This window comes from Cricetulus griseus, chromosome X (assembly GCF_003668045.3).
Source record: "Cricetulus griseus strain 17A/GY chromosome X, alternate assembly CriGri-PICRH-1.0, whole genome shotgun sequence".
NCBI classification, from domain to species: domain Eukaryota; kingdom Metazoa; phylum Chordata; class Mammalia; order Rodentia; family Cricetidae; genus Cricetulus; species Cricetulus griseus.
The window spans coordinates 85,556,325-85,576,482 of NC_048604.1; the positions used below are offsets into that span (position 1 = coordinate 85,556,325).

General features: G+C 42.2%; 1 long non-coding RNA gene across 1 annotated transcript; it reads left to right on the forward strand.

Annotated features, from left to right (window-relative positions):
• Positions 1-671: 671 nt before the first annotated feature.
• LOC113837667 lies at positions 672-3,028 on the forward strand. The gene is made up of 2 exons (XR_003488355.2): positions 672-1,368; positions 2,839-3,028. It is a non-coding gene; the product is annotated as an uncharacterized LOC113837667 (long non-coding RNA).
• Positions 3,029-20,158: the final 17,130 nt, after the last annotated feature.

Here is a 20,158-nt window from a genome sequence, read left to right on the forward strand (position 1 = left end):
GTCTATGGTAAAATAATTTCATTTGGAGTAGGGAACAGATAAAAAAAAACTGAGGCTTATATCCATGGATTTATTTTCTGCCAGACCCAGCAGAAGCATGAGGATTTTTTGTGAGAGTGTCTACCTGTGTTTATATGTTATTTCTAATTCATTATACATGCATTTGGTAGTGAAGGAACCGGCTTCCCTTTTGGCAGCCATAACAGCCGAACACGTGCTTGCCATAAACCTGCCTTGGTCACGTAGAGGTCAGATGCCTGTCTCGTGACAAGGAACCCATCAGAAGTTAGTCACTAGAAAGTCAGATGCCTGTCTCATGACAAGGAGCCAATCGGAAGTTAGCTGGTGGCACTATGCTTTACGACCCTGGGTGTGCTTTACGGACAAGCGCACGACAATGACGTAGAGAGCATAGCAACCACCCTGGGAGGGCCTATGAGCCATAACAACCAGTTGACCAATCAACACAGGGCAAGCCCTCCAAGCCTGGAGGCACACCAATAGTAAGCCTGTGCGTACCCCTAGACCCTCCCCTTACGCTGCCCTATAAGATCTTTTGGGAGACCCAAGGAGCTGTCTTTTCTAGCCGTCTGCCCTGGCGGGTGGGTGAAAGGCCCGAGCTAACATGGGGTTAGTTCGTTAAATTACAATAAAGCCTCGTGCAGTTTGCAGCAAGCTCTCGAATCCGCCTGGTGATTGGGGTGACCGCGAACCTGGCCTGAGACCCCGGATACTTGAGTTTTCGGGGGTCTAACATTTTGGGGGCTCGTCCGCAATTTGCGACCACCCTTCACCTGAGTGGATTCTATCATGGAGGTAAGATGATTAGAGCTCGCAATTTATATATGTTCAGTGTTCTATGTTTCTTGTTTTGTCTCTTGCTGTTTTGTTTGGTGCCATGATTTGTATTTGATCTGCGCAGAATTTGTATTTGTAATTCGGACTTCTGGGGAAGACCCTGAAGTCCTGCCCTGGATGAAAGTCCGAGGGTTGCTTGATTTGATCTGCGCAGAATTTGTAATTTGTATTTGATCTGCGCAGAATTTGTAATTGAACCATAGGGTAAGCAGACTTGCGAGAACCTTGGTTCCACCCTGGATGAAAGTCCAAGGTTTGGTTGTAATTTTGGTTTGGGGCACCATTTCTTTGCCGCGGTTTGTCCTGTATAATGTCTGTCCTGTCTAATGTCTCCATGTTTGTGACATGCATGGGTCAGGGGTCTTTTCTTGTTGCCCTAAGCACATGGCACGGGAAAGGAGTTCTGCCATGTGTCACGGGTTAGAATGTGTTATGTTGGAGTCCCCCGAGGCTGCTTTTCTGAACTCGAACCACTGCTGCAGCCCTTACAGCTGAGCCTGGCCCATGTAGGTGAGTCTTTCCCTATCCCCACTTGCCGGTCCCGTGGGTCCCTGCCATTTGCCTAGCTGCCCGGCATTCTTTGTGCTCTACACACATGGTATGTAGGGGGGCCGCAGGAGTCTTTTTCCCACACCTGGATTGGCCTAGGGTCTGGGGTTACCAGCAGCACCCCTACCCCAGGTCTCTCTGCCTTGAGCACATGGAGCTCGAGCATATGAACTTATCTGGCCTGATCCGGACATCTAAATGGTCTTAAAGTTATTAAGAACTATAAAAGGGACTTTGACAAAATTTTTATGTTAACTAAAAAATAAAAAAAAATGTAAAAGACTTAAATAATAAAAAAAAAATTGTCTAAAAATGTCTAAGAAAGTCAAAAAAATAAAATAAAAGGTTAAAGAGAGTTAAAGCAAATGGTAAAAGTTATAGAGGGTTAAAGTAAGTTATAGAAGGTCAGAGAAAAGTTGTCGAAGGTCAGAGAAAAGGTTGTTACAAGTCAGAGAAAAATATAAACTGTGCTATGGTTTCTCATGTCTACAAACAGTAAATTTTAAAAATGGTAATATAAGTTAAAATTTTAACCATATTAAGCTGATTTTGTTTTTAAAAAAGTCCTGTTTATTTCTCAAGTAAATTATGTATACTTGTTTTAAAATTGTTCTATTTCCTGGTATAAGCTTAAGCATGTTAAGCAAAGCAAGTTACGGCCATTTTGTAACTGGTCACATGACTTGACTGGTCGCCATTTTGCTAAAGTTAAAAAAAGAATACTTAAACCGCCATCTTGACTAAAGGTGACCACATGGAAATTAGAGGTACCATCTTAGAAACAAGTTTTTCAGTTAAGATTTAAAATGTTAATGCTTCTATATATTACAGAAAGACCTTAAGGGAATTTAAATTTCTTTTTAAAACCAGTTTTCAAATGTTTGTTTTTATTAATGTTTGTACTTAAAGAGCTTCAATTTAGAATTATTTCTAAGCAAAGCCTGACAATGTAAAGTTCTTGTTTTATAAAAGATGCTAATCTGTTACAGTTTGTGTTTTCAGAAGTTAAGTTTAGGATGTTGATAGCACACACCTTTAAGCTCAGGATGTAGATGGCACACGCCTTTAATCCCACCATTCGGGAGGAAGAGGCAGATGGATCTTTATGAGTTCAAGGCCTGCCTGGTCCGGCAGATCGAATTCCAGAACAGGCTCCAAAGTCACAGAAAAACCCTGCCTCAGAAAGAAGTTAAGCTACTGTTTAAGGAATATAAGATAGCTCTATACAGTTTTAAGTTCAGCTGTGCTGTTTCAAACATTTTACTAAGTTAAAACCAGTTACAGTCAGACTAAATCATTTACAAAAATAAGACCTTACCTAGCCACCTGTATGCTTAATGTGTGCTTAAGGCAAGTAACTAAAACAGACAAACAGACCTCTAATGCTTCAGAGATCTTCAGAATATGGCATTTAAATTGTTATCCTTAAAGTTTATAATGTCAGACAGACTGCCAGATCCGGACAGTGACCCAAAGTCTCCAAAGAAGATTACGAGGCACCTCAGTTCCTACACCTGGACCAGTGAGCGAGATGCTCAGATATAAAACCTGCCGCCTGCCAGAACCTGGCCGAGAATGTGGACAAAGCTGCTGGACACTGGAAAATTGATTGTACCCCTTTGCCTAGACAAAACAAGGTCAGTCTTTTCCATGTCCCTCTTCCACAGAGAGGAAAAAAACTCTCACAGTATAGGCCTGGCGAAGATTGCTGGTCTTTGAGACACCTGCCTCCAGCAGTAATGGAGAAACTTGGGTATGGACTTGCTTCTGACTGGCTTCTGTCACTTTTTAGTAGATTTGGATAAAATATACCCTTCTCAGATCTCTAAAATATTACTGGTTGTCAGCTTGACAGCATCAGTCAGTCAGATCCACTATAGACTAGTCAGTATGTTAGCTGATAAAATAGTAACTATCTACTGTTCAGGCACAAGCTCAAGGTTTTTAAGTTTATTTTGGTTGTCATCTAAGTACAAACTTAAAGGGCTTTTCATCAGGCCAAAGGCACCTCTGTCCAATCCATACCTGGCTCTCTGGACAGAAGAAAAATGTACATGCTTATAGCCCAAATCTATAGTTTTTGCTAGGACTCAAAGTTATAAATATGTTCTTGCTATTTGAACAGATATCCAGATATCTGCTTTTTCTGCACTGTGGGCTTCAATAAATAAGTTTTAACCTCTGTTCCTAGTTTAAACATGTCTTAAACAGGTTTCTGCTTCTGGCAGACATCTGAGTATCAGTTGCTGACTACAGGCTGTTCCTAAGTAGACTGCGAGCCCTGGACTTGCTATGGATGTGAACCAGTCCAGCTGATGTGGACACCCCCTGTCTCTGCAACAGTGTCTGCTAACCAGAAGCCCCTGATGAATTCCCCATTGCCTAAATTCCTTTTTGCTTTTGACTAGCATTTCAACCTTCTGGGGTCCCTAACTTCGTCCCAAAGTCAGCAGGAAGCAGTTTGGAAAGAATTTCGCCGTCCATTTTCCCGGGTTAAAATGCTAAGTCAAAGGGAACTCCCTTACATGGGGATGCCAATATCTATCACTCCCTAATGGGGATGCTAGAGAGACAGCAATTCCATGATTGGAATTTCCAAAAAAGAAAATGGGGGAATGAAGGAACCGGCTTCCCTTTTGGCAGCCATAACAGCCGAACACGTGCTTGCCATAAACCTGCCTTGGTCACGTAGAGGTCAGATGCCTGTCTCGTGACAAGGAACCCATCAGAAGTTAGTCACTAGAAAGTCAGATGCCTGTCTCATGACAAGGAGCCAATCGGAAGTTAGCTGGTGGCGCTATGCTTTACGACCCTGGGTGTGCTTTACGGACAAGCGCACGACAATGACGTAGAGAGCATAGCAACCACCCTGGGAGGGCCTATGAGCCATAACAACCAGTTGACCAATCAACACAGGGCAAGCCCTCCAAGCCTGGAGGCACACCAATCGTAAGCCTGTGCGTACCCCTAGACACTCCCCTTACGCTGCCCTATAAGATCTTTTGGGAGACCCAAGGAGCGTCTTTTCTAGCCGTCCGCCATGGCGGGTGGGTGAAAGACCCGAGCTAACATGGGGTTAGTTCGTTAAATTACAATAAAGCCTCGTGCAGTTTGCAGCAAGCTCTCGAATCTGCCTGGTGATTGGGGTGACCGCGAACCTGGCCTGAGACCCCGGATACTTGAGTTTTCGGGGGTCTAACAGTAGGAACCTCCCACTCCCCTCTCCTTGATTCATAAAGTCTCCACCTTGTCTCTCTCTCTCTAAACTCTGCCCACTCAGAGAGTATCTGAAAGAAGAAAACACTCAAAAAAAAAAAGCTAAAAGTTCCACATTCTTGGCAGCTATTTCAGCTTCCTTCCCTGAAGTTGCCAGCCACCCCAAGTCCCCATCTAAAGTGCTTAGGCTCAGCTTTTGACCAAAATTGTTTATAAACCAACTTGTGGTAGACAAATAATCCCACCACAGCTACAGCAGATAAAGTCTACATGCTTTCATTTGTGGGCAAGGCTTCTCCAGTCCCCATATCTGGGATGAGAGGACTCATGTGGGAGTTACTTTGGCCAAATACACCTGTTGTATAACTTTTACAATTCAAATTGATATTAATTGAAATGCAGTTTACTGTACTGGTAGAGAACCTTGTTATGGGGTGGGGTATGGAAAACCTATTAACATGAACTAAAAATCTAAAAAATTATCAAGAGTCTTGATAATACTCAATTTCGAAAACTACTGACCTCAGGGATACATTGCATACTCTCAATTCTTTGTGAAATTAATTGTTCAGTTCTTCTGTTTTCACAATGTAATATTGTTTTCTATGTTCTACTATTTATTTACCCTTTGATTTTTTCTATTTTGAATATTCATTCCTGTATTTATTAATTTCTTTATTATTCTGAATCTTTGCCATTTGACTGTAATTTTCTCACTGTCTGCTGAGTTATATTTTCCAAAAACTTTTGTGGAATACTTACAGGGTGTTGGTACAGGTAGAAGAATATATAAAATCAGTCCTCTGTCCTGGAGAGCCATAAGTGTAGAAAAAAATCTATAAAAACCCATAATTTTAATTTCAACAGGATTAAAAATTATTATCATTGATGTGTAATGCTTTGTGTTAGTTATACCTGTAGAGAAAACTAAAACCAAAATTTTTGAGAACTAATTTCCATATTCATGTATTATGACCTAATCACAAACATTGTGTCCTGGCCCAGCATGTCTCAGCACCAAGCCATGGCAGCCTTGAGGTTTGGCCTGAGTGGGGGAGCATGGAGTTGGAAACTCCTAGCAACCCAATGGTGATAAAGACCAAACACAGGCATCTTGTCATCATTGTTGTAAAACTAGAGTCTCTTGTTTATTTAACATCTTCTTGGCTGTTTCTTAACCACACTTCCAAGGTCATGAGGAGGCCATTTCTCTCCTCCTGACCTCTCCATGGCTCCTAACTCTCTGTCCTTACATGTCACTTACACTCCTAGCACCTCCACCCAGGTTCAGGCCTATTCAAATGCTTAGTTCTGCAGAGATGCAAACTAGGAGACATTCCCCACTGAGGCCATGCTATTCAATAGCAAATTGTCTATTCAATGCAGACCGGATCTCCTGGTTACTGGAACTCCTGGAAATTTCATAATGGAATTTTCCTTGCTCCCGATAATTCCCCTCTCTTAAATTAATAAAAAGAAACCTGTGCTTCTGCATCAGCACAGACTACTGCCCCTGTTTTAGGAGGCTCCCTTCAACCTACCAGTGGTGCCGGTCATGGAATCATTTGTGTTCTGTCTTAGGATTCCCTCAAGGCAAGGAAAATCATACCCCTCTCTGGCTGGAACCATTCTGTGTAAAAACAAATAACGTTGATAGGGGATGGGCCATGGTCCAGCTCCAAGCATTCCTGAATCAGAAAAAAATCCTCTGGGAGGTAGCACCTGAGCTCTCATGGCTGCAAACGTTCTCCTTCAGGATGGAGACATATAAAGATTAAAATGGCCTTTTAAAATCTAGAGGGAATGCCTCTAGTGCCTCTGGTGCACATACTACTTAAGTTTGCTCTCTTAAACATACTTGTATCCTAAGTTTTGTAAATTGCATGTTACATTCCTGTTAGAACGAACTCTGACTTCCTAGTTTCTAATAATATTTGCATAACACATATAGCAAGGTTACAGACATTAACAACCTCATGAACATACATTAGAGTGAGTTACAATACAATCAAAAGACAATAAGATATGCTCACTATCTGTGGTGTGTGAAGAATTTCACAATTCTAAATGTTTTTTTTTCCCTTTATTCCCTGCCTGGGACTCAGTGCCCTCTGAAACTTTCTATTTCTTGCATGAAGTCCAAAGTTTTGAAATATGAAAAGTTCTTAAATCAGGTTTGTAATATTATACAGTTTTTGAATGTTAACTGAAGTCTTTTGTCCTTATCTCATTTAAGCGTTGTGTAGGGGTGAAGGGACCAGCTCTCCCCTTTCGGCAGTCATAGCAGCCAAACATGTGCTTCTATGACCTTGTCCTAGACACTAGAAAGTCAGACGCCTGCCTCATTGCAACGAACCAATCAGAAGTTAGCTGGTGGCGCTATGCTTTATGACCCTGGGTGTGCTTTACAGACAAGGGCACAGCAATGAAGCACAAAGCATAGCAACCACCCTGGGAGGGCCTATGGGCCATAACAACCAGTTGGCCAATCAACACAGGACAAGCCCTCCAAGCCTGGAGGCACACCAATCATGAGCCTGTGCGTAAGCCTGTGCGTACCCCTAGACACTCCCCTTACGCTGTCCTATAAGATCTCTCAGGAGGCCCTAGGAGCTGTCTTTTGCTAGCCATCCGCCATGGCGGGTGGGTGAAAGACCCGAGCTAATATGGGGTTAGCTCGTTAAATTACAATAAAGCCTCGTGCAGTTTGCAGCAAGCTCTCGAATCTGCCTGGTGATTGGGATGACCGCAGTCGTGGCCTCGGACCCGGATACCTGAGTTTTCTGGGGGTCTAACAGGGGCTTCTGCCACTCCTTCTGGTTTATGCCAGTATCCAACTGTCCTAAAGGTGTCCTTTTTTTCCCATGGAAAAACTGGCAAAACAGTTTTGTGTGTCTAGATGTGGCAAGAATGCAAGCTGTTTGTTCTCCGGTTCTTACTCTGCCCCTGAATGAACACTCATGGATGTAGAGAGGTGGATGTAGTCCATCTGTAGGGAAGCTGGGACTCTGGAAAGCATCACAAAACTGGAACTGGGTTTGTGTCTCCTTTCTTCCTCCAGCTGTAGGTCAGATATCTTCCAAGTTAAAGAACACGGGTCCAGTGTTTCACTCCAGCTGGTTCAAATAGTCTCCCAAGGCCTCAGGTCCAATTCCTCTCTGCTCCATTCATCTAGTGGCCTGGCATGACTCAGCACCAAGCCACAAAAGCCATGAGGTTTGCCCTGAGTAGGGGAGTGAGGAATTGTAAGCTCCTAGCAACCCAACAGTGATGAAGACCAAACACAGGCATCTTGTCATCTTTAGAGAGCTCTCAGTTCCATGTTGTAAAACTAGAGTATCTTGTTTATTTAGGATCTTCTTGGCTGTTTCTTAACACACTTCCAAGGCCATGATGTGGCCATTTCTCTTCTCCTGACGCCTCTCTTCTCCATGGCACTCATCAACTGCTCCAGCGGCCAGCATGCCTCATGCTCCACCATCAAGAAAACACAGACAAGCCCTCGACCCCAAATAATTATGGGGTCTGGTCCCCCTATTCATCTCTCCATTTGACTTGAGCAAAATTCGCTCGAGTTCAGTCATGTCAGAATCTGTCTGTAGCAGATTCCTCACTGGCATCCAAATTTTAAAAAATTAAAATAAACAGTGTGTGGTTTAATGCATCATGTGGAGACTGGGGGTACAGCTTCCCCCGCTTTTATCTTAGTAGCTGTGTTTTTAAGGAGCTATGAGCAAGTTCTAAAATCCTTGTCATGGAGTATCACAAGGATTATCTGTCTTTTGATCATTTTCCCAATAAGTACAAAATAGCTAACATGTCTCATCATAATATCCATCTCTATTGTCTGTCTTTATAATTTCTGGGACTCTCATGTAAGCAAAAAACCTCTTAAAACAGTGACTTATAACATCAAGAAATCTGAATACGTGTCAGTTGCTACATGTATGTATTTATAACTTGTCAAACTTTGCAATGAGTAACATCCATTTACTATAGTTGATTAGGGAGTAGGCTTCGAGGATCCACCCCTAAATTAGCCATAGGCAGATATTGTGGACATATTCCATATTGTTTGATGGTTTGACCAGCAGTCACTGGTTAAGTCAAATTGCTTTCTTAGACTTTTGTTGTTTTGATGACGAAAGTTGCAAGACTGTAGAGCTTTCTTTATTTAAGGTAAATCAACCAATTTTGTTAATTAATCCCTTGACTCATTTCATTTGGCTAGTGTTATTCTTTTGTTTAAAAAGAAGAAAAGAGAAATATTGAGACAGACATATTTACTATAAGTTTATTATAAGGCCCGATAGAATGGGTAGACTAAGAAGAGGAACAGGGTAATGGCTGACCACCATGGCCGGTCGCCATAGAGAGACAGAGCGGGGAAACAGAGAGAGGGGACAGAGAGCAGGAACAGGGGGAGAGAGAGAGAGAGAGCGGGAACAGACAGAGAGAGAGAGAGAGAGAGCGAGGGCAGGGGCCTATCTTTTAAAGGGGTCCTCTGCACCTGCGTACAGACTTCTTTCCCATGGAACCTTGGGCTGACCAGGGTATTGCCTGAGTGGATTCCACCAGGTAACAGGGGCAGGCCAGCATAATGCCTGAACCTTTCATTCCCACCTCTACTTATTATTAAAAAAAGGTGGGTGTTTAGACATGGCATGTTAAGGAATAAGGGCGTCGACTTCTTAAGACTGCTTCCTGCTGACATGGGGGGCGTTGACCATCTTTGGGGGACCCGAGAAGGTTGGGGTGCTGCCACGTCCTGGGGAAGCTGGTTGTTTCATTGTAGTCCAGTCGGTATGCAACTCCCTGGCACCTCTTAGACCTGGCAAGATGTTGACAGAGCAGAAGACAAGGTTGAGATTAGAAAAAAAAATTTTCTTAGGTCCTGTCACTTGAGGGGAAGATTGTAAGATGAGGGAGGGGTTCCCGAGGTGTCCCAAGATGAGTGAAGGGAATTTGGGACCAGGGAAAGATTGAATATTACCTGGAGTGAATCTGACCTGTTTGGATCTGATTCAGCTCCCTGGAACTTACAAGAATCCTTAGAGTTTGTGGAAACATAAGTATTAGAGACATTAGTAGCATATTCATGTTAGAAGCAACTTGGCTAAAAGAATTACCATTTTAAAACAGACAGATTTTTTTTTGTCAATGAAAAGTATCATAATCTTGACCTTGTAGTTATGATCATATAGTGGTATTGTTGAACTTTACTATGAACAGTAGCATGAGAAATAGAGAAATCAGGAACATTTTTTATTCTTTTTAATGTCTCAACTCATTTTATCATCATTTACGCCTTTTTATCCTCAGGCCTTTATAACTACATTCTTAGACTTTCCTATCTTTATATAGATAAACCCTAAAATACCTGTTACTGGAATCTGTTTTGCTTTAAGCCGGCAAGACTATCAGTCGTCAAAAGCATCAGAGTTCTTGAGAAGGATAAGATTTTACCTGAATCAATGATTAAAGAATAACAGAGACTTGCCAGCAGGCTGCATGGACAGCCATCCCCAAGGTGCTCCATCCATAGTAGTAGGCTGCAGGACACCTGCCTTCTTGCTGATAACTTGCGACCTGTGGATTAGAGACTTTGGGAAGACTCGCCTACCGTTGGCCCAAGCAACGCCGGGAAAGTCGATTCCGTTGTCCTCTTGTCCATGGTCTGGAATACTTTGTACCAGTTGAGGTGAAGGGCAGGGTTGCTCAGTGACCAGCGTTGTCACTGAGATGAAGTTTCTTCAGTGCCCAGTCTTCTCGGAGGAAATGGGGTGGGGCCAGCAGCTGGCCTATCTCTCTGTTACAAAAAGCTTTTTAACAAAACATTTTAAATGCCATATTCTCTAGATCTCTGAGCATTTGAGGGCTGTCTGTTTAGTATCTTAGCAGTTAAGTTTGCCTTTAGTTAGAGAAAAAATACCTTTTTTGTAATAAAAGCTGTACCTTTGTAAACGGCTTACAGGATAAACTGAGTGGTATAAATATTTTGTTAATTTGAATAGACTTTAAATGTTTATCATCATTTAAAGATATATAGCAATTTAGAAATATGAGACTTAATAGTTTAATTTAAGTTGTATATAGAGCTAGATAAGTATAAAGTTAAATTACAGGTACAGAGATAAGCAGGACTGGATAACAGTAAAGGGGGAGTCAGATTGTAATCTCTGATCCGTACATTGTAGCAAACAGACAGGAGATTTAAAGAGACAGAGTAAACAGAGGGTCCTGGAAAGGCACAGTATTTAGTAAACAAGCCATGAACAACAGAGCCAGTGAAAGAAGAAAAAGACAAAAAATAAAATAAGAAGAAAAAGACAAAAATAAAATAAAAAGCAAAAAGATCTGGCAGAAATCAAAAATCTGGCAGACAGGTTTGCTCGATAGGCCGCTGGAGCTGTGCGTGCCTACAGGTAGGTCACATGACCAAAACGGCGGCAACTGTAAGCCGCTTTTGTCTGTTTACCTGCTTGTTGGATGAAACCAGAAAGGTTCCTCTGTGCATTTCCCATGGGTGAGGCAGGTGGAGAACCGGCAAAAAGCTCCTCTACGGATGCACGTCTGCCCGTGGGAGTTGCCAGGGGCCTGGCCCCGAAGGGGACACAGCTGTCCCGAAACCGAAAAAGGACCCAGCAGTCCGAACTGAAAAAAGCAAAAAAGCACCGCTCCTGGAGCGGGATCCCATGCCTGACCTTTAGGAAATGCACCCAACAAGTGAAAGAAATAAAAAGTAAGATGTCAGGTGGCAGTGCTTGCCGGTGGAAGTCATTGAACTGAGTGGGTAGGCCTAAGCCAGGTCACCTGGTTATGACCAAGATGGCGGCCCCCAGGTTAGCACACGTGGCCGATGGCGACACCTGTAAGCCCATTTTCAATTGCCAGAAAAGTTTTCTCAAGTAGACATTGCCAACCAAGAAGAACCAGTCAGAGAAAGAACAAACAGAACAATGAGGAACATTCCCAGGTGAAAGAAAGTTCCCACTGGGAGGCAGAACTCCGCTCATTTACCTACTCGCTGCCAATAACCGAAAGATCCCGTAAAAATGTATTTCCCGTGGGCAAGGCCGAAAAATGTACAGATTGCCCTGTCTGAGAGCACCCGGCCCGAAACCGAAAAATGGACCCAGATTGAACAGCGCTGGGTCTGCCCCATAGGAACGGTTTGGGTTTCTTACCGGATTGTAGCGAATAGGCAGATCAGTGAGTTCCAGAAATACTTAGTTGGAAAAGCCGCAAGTTGAGTTCCGGCATCTCAGGCTGTTGCAGGCAGGAGGGAGTGCCAGGAAAAGCGGAGATGGAAGTGGATTGTAAGGTTACCCTTAGCCTAACATGCGCCCGCCAGCAGGTCGCAGAAGGTATAAGGGCAGAGCCTTTCCACGTTGGGCGCCAAATGTTATTCTTTTGTTTAAAAAGAAGAAAAGAGAAATATTGAGACAGACATATTGACTATAAGTTTATTATAAGGCAGAATGGGTAGACTAAGAAGAGGAACAGGGTAAATGGCTGACCGCCATGGCCGGTCGCCATAGAGAGACAGAGCGGGGAAACAGAGAGAGGGGACAGAGAGCAGGAACAGGGGGAGAGAGAGAGAGAGCGCGAGCGTAAAGGGGCAGAGAGAGAGAGAGAAAGGTGCAGGGGCCTATCTTTTAAAGGGGTCCTCTGCATCTGTGTGCAGACTTCTTTCCCATGGAACCTTGGGCTGACCAGGGTATTGCCTGAGTGGATTCCACCAGGTAACAGGGGCAGGCCAGCATAATGCCTGAACCTTTCAGCTAGTAATCAGGAAAAGGCCTTATTTAGTAGGTTCCCAGTGTGACCCAAAAACCATGGCAATTCTCTTAGGTGAATAAAATTTTGAATTTGCTCAAATAATATTTTAACCTGACTATTACTGGATCCTAAGGATGGAACTGTCTCTAACTTAAGAGCCTTAAAGACCTGGTGAGATGGTCAGTATACAAATTAAATGAATTATTTACGAGGATCTGAAAGACCATTGCAACAGCTTGAAATTTGACTATTTGAGCTGAACCCAGAGTTGTCTGCTCCACCTATTCTTTTCCATCAATAACAAATGCAAGTGACTCTCTCATTAGCGCTGTCAGTAAAAACTAACATAGCATGTTTATAGGACTGTTTTTTACAATTTTGGGGAATATAAGGATGTGTCAGAGTAAACTAACAACCTATAAGCTGCAAACTAATTAGCAATTTTTTTCTGAAAACTGAGCTTAGGCAATTGCCCATGAATCATTGTTCTGAAAAAGCCAACCTGATGCTTGGAATAAAAAACATATATCACATTCGGTTCTCTCCTAAAGTACCTCCTAGAATTCATATGGCATTTCTGTACCATGCAGGCTATTGTTTTAAAGTAAGGGTTTAATACTTATGCTGGCGAGAGAGGTAGGGGTAACCATAGTAATGGTTCCTTCTGCCACAGAACAGAAGTCAGACTATGCTTTGTGGGGAGCACATAAGCTTCCAGTTATTTTGTAAAGTCAATATTATATCTGTTGATGCTGAATTGCCTCCTCTAATTATAGAAAGACCTGTCTACCTTCTTAGTTAGCAGTCTGGGTACATTTGGATCACCATGGTCTTATAGAATCTTATTTAAAGGATTTAAATCATCATTAGATGCCCTCAAAAAGGTACTCAACCACTGATTATTTTTTAACAACTTCTAAAAAACTCACTCAAAGATTTTAAACTATCTTTTCCAATTGCTATCTATTAATCCTTAATTTCTTTAGAATACAACATATATCCCAAACATTTTTTAAGATTTATTTAAAGTTTCTGAGTAGCCTTTTCTAATCTAACCTTCAAAGCTGACAAGACCTCATTTGCATCTTAGCTGACCCGGTCTAATTTGCATTTACAAAGAGAGATTCAAGCTGTGAATCCAACAGGGTGGCTCTCTCCTGAGGCTTCTTTTCACAAACCCTTTTAAAAATCACCTATCAACTTTTATTTTCTAGATTTTCCTTTTTTAACCATAAAAATTTAGGAAGATCTGTATCCTCTCCTCTGACAAATTTTACAGAATCATCCATCGATTCCTCATGCCCCCAAGCTAATGCTATAGGCTTCTGCTTTCTTTTTCATTGACTATCTCCTAGGGCTTAAATCATTAATTTTTCCTGTTCAGACATTGACTGACTGACTGGTTGCTCTTTTTGACTATATTTAAAGTTATTTTAGTAGTTTTTTTAAAACTATATCCGAGGCAATGTAAGTATCTCTCTAATAATACCCAAGACAATTTAGGCATTTCCATTCATCTGCATTCATAAATTCATATTCACATCATGTATCCAGTTGTGGCCACACCATTCATTCATAACTTGTATACATCTCACATTTCTCTTTTTGCCTAGGTTATGATCCGTTTGTTGAAAAGAAAAATCTCTAATTGAAATTTCTCCTAACACAGTAGCTATAGTCAATCCTTGAAATATGAGCATCAGAAATTTGAACACATCTAAAGCTTAAATATGTTGCCCTTTCTTCTCCATAAGTCTCCAAACAATTCCTGACAGGCTGTATTAATAGCATTTATATACATTTGACTAGCTATAAGCCATGGTGGCAGTTCCCCAGGCTGCAAGTTACCCCAAGGAGCTCCAGGCTGTCCACCGCCCCATCAGCCATTTTGTAGAACCTGCCTTGGACTCTACCCCGAAGTGGCTGAGGGCCAGCAGACTTGGCCTTAGCTTGACTTTTGCCCTCCTAGCCACTGGAAAATCTGTGGCTGTATTTCAGGCACAAGCTTGATCCCCTATTTTCTCTTTTGTTGGGACTCTGTCTGACCTGGTGTCCTTCCTGATTATGTCCAAAGCAACCTCTAGAAGACTGTGTGCATTTCTTCCTCCCTATGCCTTGTTTCTCTGTAGGAATAACATATTATTAACTGAAATTCCTGTAAGGCAGCCACCATTGCTAATCCTTGAGTATAAGCTAGTTCCAGTATCTGAAAATATCTTAATGAACTCACCTATGTCAGTCCACTTTCTGTGAGGCCTTAGTGTGGCCTGGCATGCAGTACCAGCATTCTCATAAGGTAGCTATTTTACAATCAAAGTTCCAACATCTGTGTCTCTAACCTTTTGATAATGTCCACACAGACTTAGAAAAATATTCTGAACTAACTCCCTAGGTCCCTGCCTGCTCTCTATAACAAGTGCTCTCCTCCTGACTGGCAGGCCTTAGCTATCTGCTTTCAGTTTCCTAGGGGTGAGGCTTCTACAGCAATATTCCCTATCAGCCTGTGGGTAAAAATTATCATTGGTCCATACTGGACATAAGCCATTTTTAGTTCCTTAAGCTGTTTGAATGGTATTGGCACATGCATCTTGCTTATATCCCAATGAGCCCCCCCCCCTCTGATCCAAGGAAATCTTTAAATATCCCATCTCCTGAGAGATCGATTTAGCTAAATCTTTAAGCCTCTTAGCTTCTTCTGAATTTTATCATTGGGTATTTGCCTTTTTGTATTCCCAGTTAAAATGAAGGAAGTGAAGACTTCTCCATCTTAGTACTTATTAACTCTCTCCCTGCTCATCCCAATCATTTGTCCTGTATATTCTTTATCATCCAGCTGTCCCTTAGTAGGCACAGAGTTTTCTGTTCTCCTTTACATTCCTAGATTTCTCCCTCAGTCCTGCGAGTATGCAAGGCTGCACCTATGTCTTCCCAAGCCCCTGCACAACTCGAAATGCTGACAGAGTCACCACAGTGGCTTTTGGGAGCGGGAAGGATCCTTTTAAAACTCTTAAACTATCAAATCTCCTGTACTTGCTTTTGCTTTGTTTCAGCTCTCATAGCTATTAAACTATACCCAAGTAAATAAATATACAATCATCTGACTAACTATTACCTGCCTGATTTCTCAAACTATATACATTTTTTTACTTTCAAGGCTCACTTACTTCTCTTTACGATCTGGCTAATAATATTCCTGTTTTACATTTAATATTGTTAGACCCCCAAAAACCTCAAGTATCCGGGGTCCCAGGCCACGTTCGCGGTCACCCCAATCACCAGGCGGATTCGAGAGCTTGCTGCAAACTGCACGAGGCTTTATTGTAATTTAACGAACTAACCCCATGTTAGCTCGGGTCTTTCACCCACCCGCCATGGTGGACGGCTAGAAAAGACAGCTCCTTGGGTCTCCCAAAAGATCTTATAGGGCAGCGTAAGGGGAGTGTCTAGGGGTACGCACAGGCTTACGCACAGGCTCATGATTGGTGTGCCTCCAGGCTTGGAGGGCTTGCCCTGTGTTGATTGGTCAACTGGTTGTCATGGCTCATAGGCCCTCCCAGGGTGGTTGCTATGCTCTCTACGTCATTGCTGTGCCCTTGTCCGTAAAGCACACCCAGAGCCATAAAGCATAGCGCCACCAACTAACTTCTGATTGGTTCCTTGTCACGGGACAGGCATCTGACTTTCTAGTGACTAACTTCTGATGGGTTCCTTGTCACGAGACAGGCATCTGACCTCTACGTGACCAAGGCAGGTTTATGGCAAGCACGTGTTCAGCTGTTATGGCTGCCAAAAGGAAGCTGGTTCCTTCATTCCCCCATTTTCTTTTTTTGGAAATTCCAATCATGGAATTGCTGTCTCTCTAGCATCCCCATCAGGGAGTGATAGATATTGGCATCCCCATACAAGGGAGTTCCTTTTGACTTAGCATTTTAACCAGGGAAAATGGACGGCAAAATTCTTTTCCAAACTGCTTCCTGCTGACTTTGGGACGAAGTTAGGGACCCCAGAAGGTTGAAATGCTAGTCAAAAACAAAAAGGAATTTAGGCAATGGGGAATTCATCAGGGGCTTCTGGTTAGCAGACATTGCTGCAGAGACAGGGGGTGTCCACATCAGCTGGACTGGTTCACATCCACAGCAAGTCTAGGGCTCGCAGTCTACTTAGAATAGCCTGTAGTCAGCAACTGATACTCAGATGTCTGCCAGAAGCAGAAACCTGTTTAAGACATGTTTAAACTAGGAAGAGAGGTTAAAACTTATTTATTGAAGCCCACAGTGTAGAAAAAGCAGATATCTGGATATCTGTTTAAACAGCAGGAACATATTTATAACTATGAGTTCTAGCAAAACTGCAGATTTGGGCTATAAGCATGTACATTTTTATTCTGTCCAGAGAGCCAGGTATGGATTGGACAGAGGTGCCTTTGGCCTGATGAAAAGCCCTTTAAGTTTGTACTTAGATGACAACCAAAATAAACTTAAAAACTTTTGAGCTCATGCCTGAACAGTATATAGTCACTACTTTATCAGCTAACATACTTACTAGTCTATAGTGGATCTGACTGCCTGATGCTGTCAAGCTGACAACCAGTAATATTTCAGAGATCTGAGAAGGGTATATTTTATCCGAATCTACTAAAAAGTGACAGAAGCCACTCTATATACAGTTAGCCATACCCAAGTTTCTCCATTACCGCTGGAGGCAGGTGTCTCAAAGACCAGCAATCTTCGCCAGGCCTATACTGTGAGAGGTTTTTTCCTCTCTGTGGAAGAGGGACATGGAAAAGACTGACCTTGTTTTGTCTAGGCAAAGGGGTGCAATCAATTTTCCAGTGTCCAGCAGCTTTGTCCACAGTGTCAGCTAGGTTCTGGCAGGCGGCAGGTTTCACATCTGAGCATCTCGCTCACTGGTCCAGGTGCAGGAACTGAGGTGCCTCGTAATCTTCTTTGGAGACTTTGGGTCACTGTCCGGATCTGGCAGTCTGTCTGACATTATAAACTTTAAAGATAACAATTTAAATGCCATATTCTGAAGATCTCTGAAGCATTAGAGGTCTGTTTGTCTGTTTTAGTTACTTTTCTTAAGCACACATTAAGCATATAGGTGGCTAGGTAATGTCTTATTTCTGTAATACAGCTGAACTTAAAACTATATAGAGCTACCTTATATTTCTTAAACAGTAGCTTAACCTCTTCCTGAGGCAGGGTTTTTCTGTGACTTTGGAGCCTGTTCTGGAATTCAATCTGCCTGACCAGGCAGGCCTTGAACTCATAAAGATCCATCTACCTCTTATTCCCGAATGGTGGGATTAAAGGCGTATGCCACCAATGCCCTAAACTTAAAGGCATGTGCCATCAACACCCTGAGCTTAAAGGTGTGTGTCACCAACATTCTAAACTTAACTTTTCAAAACACAAACTGTACCATCTTATATAGATCAGCATCTTTTATAAAACAAGAACTTTACATTGTCAGGCTTTGCTTAAGAATAATTCTAAATTGAAGCTCTTTAAGTACAAACATTAATAAAAACAAACATTTGAAAACTGGTTTTAAAAAGAAATTTAAATTCCCTTAAGGTCTTTCTGTAATATATAGAAGCATTAACATTTTAAATCTTCATTGAAAAACTTGTTTCTAAGATGATACCTCTAATTTCCATGCGGTCACCTTTAGTCAAGATGGCGGTTTAAGTATTCTTTTTTTAACTTTAGCAAAATGGCGACAGTCAACCATGTGACCAGTTGGCCATGTGCTGGCTACACCAGGAAACAGAACATTTTAAAACAAGTATATATAAAATACTTGAGAAATAAACAGGACTTTTTAAAAACAAAATCAGCTTAATATGGTTAAAATTTTAACTTATATCACCATTTTTAAAAATTTATTATTTGTAGACATGAGAAACCATAGCACAGTTTACATTTTTCTCTGACTTATAACCTTTTTTGACCTTTAACAACTTTCCTCTGACCTTCTACAACTTATTTTAACCCTCTATAACTTTCTGTAACAATCTTTTTCTCTGACCTCTAACTTTTCTCTGACCTTTTACAACTTGCTTTAACCCTCTATAACTTTTACCGCTTGCTTTAACTCTCTATAACCTTTTAGTTCATTTCTCTGACTTTCTTAGACATTTTTAGACAAATTTCCTTTCTTTTTTTTTATTACTTAAGTCTCCTATATTTTTTTTCTCAATTTTTAGTCAACATAAAAATTTTGTCAAAGTCCCTTTTACAGTTTTTAATAACTTTAAGGCCATTTAGATGTCTGGATCAGGCCAGATTAAGTTCATACACTCGAGCTCCATGTGCTCAAGGCAGAGAGACCTGGGGTAGGGGTGCTGCTGGTAACCCCAGACCCTTGGCCATCCAGGGGTGGGAAAAAGATTCCTGCGGCCCCACTGCATACCATGTGTGTGGAGCACAGAAAGATGGGTAGCAGATGGTGGCCTTGTAGTCATGTTCCCTCAGAGCAGGGATACAGCCACAACGGCAGCTGGGGCAGAAACAGCCCTACTGGGCATTCCTCATAGACCCGCAGGTGGGAATAGAAAGGGGGTGGCATGGTGGATGATGACACAGAATAGACAGGAAAGAATAGACCCAATCTGCCCGCTCTGCTTATAAGGCAATGGTGCTGGAAAGCCAAGCGGCAGAACCCGGCGGCTAACTGAGGTGGGTCCAAGTGTCCTTGGCCCGCGTCCGTACCTCTTAGGTCCCGGGTGTCCTCAGAGTGGCAGTCTGTCCTCCGGGCACATCTGCCGATCACAGTTGAGGTGGTGCCATGTGCTCAGAGAAGAAAAGACCCTTGACCCCCTGACCCATGCATGCCACGTGCGTAGGGAGAGCAGGGACAGAAAGAGATGCTTAAGAAACACATAACACAAATGACAGCACATTAGACAGCACAAACATTAGACAGGACAAACCACGGCAAAGAAATGGCGCCCCAAACCAAAATTACAACCAAACAACCCTTGGACTTATGTCCAGGGCGGAACCAAGGATTCCAGAAACACGTCTATTTCTGGGCCCGCGAGACTTACCCTATGGTTCAAATCAAACGACCCTCGGACTTTCGTCCAGGGCGGGACTTTAGGCTTTTGAAACACGTCTGTTTCCCCATATAGTCCAAATTCCAAATAATACAAATTACAAATTCTGTGCAGATCAAATTCAAGTCATGGTACCACACAAAACAGCAAGAGACAAAACAAGCAAACATTGAACATTGAACATATATAAGTTGCGAGCTCCAATCATCTTACCTCCATGATAGAATTCACTCAGGTGAAGGGTGGTTGCAAATTGCGGACGAGCCCCCAAAATGTTAGACCCCCGAAAACCTCAAGTATCCGGGGTCCCAGGCCATGTTCGCGGTCACCCCAATCACCAGGCAGATTCGAGAGCTTGCTGCAAACTGCACGAGGCTTTATTGTAATTTAACGAACTAACGAACTGTGTCTTGCTGTTGCCATCCAGCACCCCAAAGCCCAATCTTATTGCATATCACTAATCCTGGGAGAAGATTAAAACATTTCTGCTAAATGCTTATTTGGTGTCACACTATTATAAAGTCCAAAAAATGTTAAGTCCAGCAATCATATGTTGGGGTCATATAAATATAAATATAAATATATATATATATGTATATTATTTGCATATACATGTATGTGTACATGCATATGTATGACAACTTGTTTTTGTTTCATGAATAAAGTTTCTTTTTCCTCAGCCATAAAGCA